Source organism: Netta rufina (genome assembly GCF_964035555.1).
Source record: "Netta rufina genome assembly, chromosome: 1".
In the NCBI taxonomy this organism is placed as follows: domain Eukaryota; kingdom Metazoa; phylum Chordata; class Aves; order Anseriformes; family Anatidae; genus Netta; species Netta rufina.
This window is the reverse complement of record NC_140123.1, coordinates 182686312-182692311: the sequence shown is the minus strand read 5'-3', so window position 1 is coordinate 182692311 and position 6000 is coordinate 182686312.

The following is a 6000-nucleotide window of genomic DNA, read 5'->3' as shown; positions in this document are numbered from 1 at the left end:
AATCTTATTGACAAGCCCAGGAAAAATAAAATAAAATAATGTTTAACTATACTAAGAATTATCCTAAAACATACTTTCATATTTACAACAAGCTAAAATTTCAATCCTCTAGACCATTTTCAAAATACCACTAGTGAAGACCAGAGACAAAGCAACATGGCTTCTGAGCACACATGCACGTGTGTGTGTCAGATTTGCATCTATACAGTGGAAAATAATGCTGAACTGGAGTGATGACTCACAGAATTTAAATATATGGCATTTTCTTACATTTTGACAAAATGTGCTAGTGGTTTAGTGTTTTATAAGGACAAGTTATTTTAGTGGTGAAAGTAACTCCATACTCTTGACTTTTTTTTTTTTTTTTTTTTTTTTTTAATGCAAAAGAACGAATTAAATAGGAAGGCAAAAGAAATGTAAAAAACAAATATGTTTGTTTAGGAATCCAGAACTGATGCTCTCCTTGATGGATAGGTCAGTCTAATGGTCCCTTTAGTATAATGGTATTTGACAGTGGTTGGTACTATTGGTACTATACACTTGAGGAAAAAGAGATAAGAAAAATCATGAGTACAATATAACAGAGTTTTCATGTTCTGCCCTGCCTTGATATCTTGTTCCTTTGCAGTAAAGGAATTTCCAGACATCTTAGTTTCAGCTGGACATTTGTGCTTAATTTTAATTAAGTTAGAATTTCAGAAAATAGAATTCAAACAGTATCACAGAAATTTTGGCTAGAAAGGACTTACAGAGGTTGGGTGGTCCATCCTCCCACTTAAAGCATGATTATAGCCAACATTAAATCAGGTCACCTCATTTTTTGCTAAGCCATAACTGTGTCTAGATTCCACAGTGTTTCTGTTTGACCAGTTTCTGTGATGAGGCATTCTCCTGGAGAAACGCACCCAGTCTGAACTTCCCAATTGGCATCTTGTGTCTGTCACCCCTTCTTAAACTGTGTGCCACTACTGAGAAGAGTTCAGATCTGCTGTCTTAGCAGCTCCTCTGAGCAGTTGTTGACTGCTCTGAGATCACGCTCTTCTCTAGAGTAAACAAGCTTAAATCCAATGAATTCTTACAAGACATGTTATTGAAGTGTCCCTGTCCCTTGGCTGTGCAATAGATCCTATATAGTTCTTGACATCCTTTTTGAGTTGATGAAACTTAACCTGGATATGGCATCTCAGGTGCAGGCTCACCAGTGCTGGGTTAGTAGGATAAGAACTCCAGTGCTTAACCTCTCTCACTGTGGGCTTCTTGTCTGTCTAGCTGGTTGAAAGCATCCTTGCTGCTAGTTTTGAATGTGGGCTCCCTTCCATTTGCTCTGCACTTCTCAGGAGATTGTCTTATCCTTTAACCTTCATCCTGCCACCCTCCATTAGACAGGTTAAAAAAGCAATTAGATTACCCTCTTGGCTTTCTCTTCAGGCTGAACAAACTCCCTTAGGCTAGTTATACATCATGTGCTCAAACCCTCTCATCATATTCAACTTGGCATCTGCTGTGATCCCCACCATGAGCCCTGTTCATCAGTGGAGCTGCTCAGCCAGTTATGGATGAGCCCCAGAGCTCACCCTGCTCCAGGTGCAGAGCTTTGCACCTCTCCTCTTACAACTTTATGAGGTTTCTGTTGGCCTGATCCTCAAGTTTTCAAGTCTTTCTGGACTGAAATTCTGCTATTTGGTGTGCCATGCACTACCACAGTTTAGCAGGTTGTTAGTAGCTTTCATTACATTTAGTATATACATAGTATGTAGTATGATATATACATATAGTATTCGTATATTTTTCTGTATTTGGCATTACACATCATGAAAGGGATATTGGAACTTTTCCCAGAATGTTTTTGAGTGGGAATGCCAAATAACCACGAACAACATGAATAGCAAGTACCCTTTTTGGAAAAATATGATGTGGTTCTAAAGTCAGTACTGCCTCCGTAACATTTTCCTACCATCCTTTTTCCACACATCCCCAAGCCAACATCAGAATTACTGCATAGGGTCACGTTACCATGATATGCTAAGTTGGATACAAAGTCAGTGCTGTTACACAGAAATGGAGAAGAAACACGCACACACCCCCCTCTGTGAGCTGAGCTGTAAGAGCAGTAAGTCCCTTAGTTGTAAGACTGTGATATGAGAAGTAAAAAGAAAGGGCAAGAAAGGTATTGTTTTCCTTGCCTGAAGACAAAACTAGATTATTTGTCCAAGGCAGGAAAAAGAAAAAAAAAAATCAAAGAAAAAAGAAAAATAGATACTTTAATACTTTATGTTAACTTAGAATTTAAGAATTTTAAGAATATTATGGTCTACTGAGCCTGATGACACTGATTATGTTTTGTGGTTTGGAGAAAACCAATGACGTCAGCTTTCTACCTGTTAAAATGGAGTATTAGTTATTATTACCTAAAGGATATATTAGAAGAACTAATCAGTTGTTTGTTAAGAACTATTAAGAAAATATTAATAGTAGCAAGGGTATGTCAATACATCACCATGGGCATTACTGTCTTGTCTTATGTTCAAGCATAACCTTTATCATTTATACATCCATGTGTAGAATGAGCACTCTCTTGCAGAATTAGTCTGTGTTCAGGAATTAAGAGCAACACGAATAAATATATTTTTATTTTTTTCCCCAGTGGAAGACTTTAATATTTCAAAATTTGGAATGAAACCAAGGAGTGTTGAGACTTTTCATGGCATGGTGCCTCAGCTCTGGGGCAGACTGTCAGCTTTGCACCCTGCACGTCTGGGGAACTGGGATTGCCAAGATGCCAGAAACCGGAGGATCCTTCCTTCCCAGCTCTCAGCACTCCATCAGCCCCAAAGCCAAGGAATCTGTAAGCCCAAGATCCCCTGGCACCAGCCAGAAGGGCTGTTGAGAAGACAGACACACAAACTGGCAGGCTCTGTTGTCTTGGAAACCTGCCTGGATTCCATTGGAAATTGGTCAAAAATGGAAATTCTCCTGTGGAACATTTTGATTTCAATGAATGGCATATCCTGATGAGAAAATGTTTCATCAGAAATTTTCTAGCCAGATTGTTCGCTGCTGGAAGTAGATAAAGCTATTTCATGGATTTTGTTTATTTATTTATTTTACTCCCACATGGTTTGGTAGAATCAGATTAATAAGCAAAGCACTCTAAACACTCTGACATTTAGTTCTGAGGTTTTACTCCAGGAACCTCTCTCTTTGGCTGAAATTTAAGTTCCATTTTCATCATTCAAGCCTCTGTTATAGAGAAATTGTGTCAAGTGAAGCACAATGCTACTAAAAGATAATTGCTCTCTATTGCTACATTTTGTTTACTTCTGTAATTGCCCTTAACTTCAGAAGAGCCCATGCACAATTAATTGTACTAGAGGCTTGTTTCTGCTTAAAGACGCACATTAATACCGGATTAATCTTAAGCACAGGAAGAGAAGATTTCCTGTGGAAAGCCCAATATATATTTCTGTAAGCAGTTTGTGTTCACATGCACAGAAATTATAATGGTGCTACAAGAAATAAAATCTAGTCCTCAATAAGCAGCTTCAGAAAGTGCAAGACTTTTTGGTTATTTAAAATAAAAAATAATAACATGCAAATAAAAATCATTTTGTAATCCAAAATCTGTATTGAGGTTAGGTAGACAGAGATCTCCTAGCTGCTGTGAAGTCAATGAAGGTTCTATTAATGCAGGAGCAATATTACTTCAAATGCCATGGAGACCAAACATCTTAGATAATCATCAGAGGCCCTATCATACTAAGGGAGAATAAAGTTGTTCATATGAATAACCTAACTGAAGTAACAGGTGTTGTGGTTTAACACTGATGGGCAGCTGAGCTCCACCACACCACGTTCTCACTTCCCCTCCTCAAAAGAACAGGGGGAGAAAATATGGTGGAAAAAAAAGCTCATGGGCTGAGGTAATGGCAGGGAGATCACTCACCAATTGCTGTCATAGGCAAAACAGAGTAAGGGACATTAATATAATTTATTGCCTATCACTAGTGGACTTCCCCCCATCCACCCTCTTCCGCCTTCTCCACTCAGGCGGTGCAGGGGAAGGGGGAATGGGGGTTGCGGTCAGTCCCTGATGCTTCATCTCTGCTGCTCCTTCATGGTCACTCTCTGTCCTGCTCCCTGTGGGGTCTCTCGGGATGCTGTCCTTCCTGAACTGATCTGCAGGGGCTTCCCATAGGCAGCAGCATTTCAAGCACTGCTCCCACATGGCTCGGTACCACAGGGTCCATCCCCCAGGAGCAAACTACTCCAGCACGGGTACCCCACAGGCAGCAGCTCCCCCCAGACCCCCTGCTCCTGCGTGGGCTCCTCTCCACGGGCTGCAGCTCTGGCCCGGGGCCTAGCTCCTGTGGGGGCTCTCCATGGGCCGCAGCCTCCTCCAGGCCACAGCCACCTGCTCCACCGGGGGCTCCTCCACTCATGGGAGGCTGCAGTGTGGAGATCTGCTCCTTGTGGGACCCATGGGCTGCAGGGGGACAGCCTGCTCCACCAGGGGCCTCTCCACAGGCCGCAGGGGAACTGCTGCTGCGTGCCTGGAGCACCTCCTGCCCTCCCTTCTACCTGGGGGTCTGCAGGGCTGGTTCTCACTCCTCACTCCCCCAGCTGCTGTTGTGCAGCAGTTTCTTTCCCCTTTCTTAAATCTGCTCTCACAGAGGCCCACCCAGCATCACTCCCTGGCTCGGCTCTGGCCAGCAGCAGGTCCCTTTTGGAGCCATCTGGAGATGGCTCTGATCTGACGTGGGGCAGCTGCTGGGCTCCGCTCACAGAGGCCACCCCTGCAGCCCCCCTGCTACCAGGCCCGTGCCACATAAATTCAGTACTGGTCATGTGGATAGGAGAAAGGCAATGGAAGTCATATACCTTGATGTTTGTGGCATTTTGTTCTCTGTCTTTCATGGAATTTTCATGATCAATCTTGTACAAGATTAAACTGCCATGACATGAGTGTGACACTGACAGAAAAAGCTGCAGTCGATTGTATAACACCAAAATCCCTTAGTGATGGGCTATCCCCAGTGGTTTGTCCTGGTTCTGGTACAGCTCACTACTTTAACTAAGGCTTCTCTGATAGTGGGATATCTCATTATTAAATAAACAGATAAAACCAATATGCAAAAGCCTGCGAAGACCTTAGGATGTAGGGATTGTACACAGCTACAGCCTAGTGTCAGTCAACAAGATTTCTGTGGCAAAGATGGAAAAAAGCATCATGTAAGAATACTGTGTGCCATAAATAATCATGTGTTGGTAATGCCTAAATAGAAGTGTTGTGGCCAGGTTTGGGCACAATGTTTCAAAGAAACTGTAAACTGCAGGAGACTGAAAGTCTCCTCCATGAGGAGACATACATGAGTTGTGAACAAGGATTAGAGGAAGTGGAATTATTTAGTTTAGGGGAGACTGAGAGAAAAAAAAAAAGAAAAAGAAAAAAGAAAAAAGAAAAGCCTAATAGCAAAGGTAAAGGATGTACATAGTTCTTTGTTGTGACTGTGGATGAGAGGAAGAAATTGTACTACAGCAAGGAAGGTTTAGGTTAGGCATTCACATAAGCATTGGCAAGTAATGGTATAGATCACTTCAAGAAACTGTAGAATCTCCATCACTGGATGATGAGAATACAAATACGAAGTGACAGAAAGGTTCTGTCCAGATTCTGCTGGAAAGTAGAAAGATAGGTTAGGTGGCCACTAAACATCCCTCCCACCTTTTTCTTAATATTCTATGAAAAACTATGTGTGACTTCATCTGATCTACCAGTAACATTTTTAGAGTGTTCTAAAAGGAAATTATTCGGGGATAATTTAAAATAGCATAAAGGGGAAATATCTTCAATGCATTAAGAGAAATGTAGTACTTTAAGGAAAGTACATCAAAAAAGATGCTTTATAACACAAATCTGTTACAGTAACACTTCTATCTAATGTAAATCAAGTGATTTTAGCCTCAATATGTCCTGTCTAGAAACTAACTGTGCAACAGCGT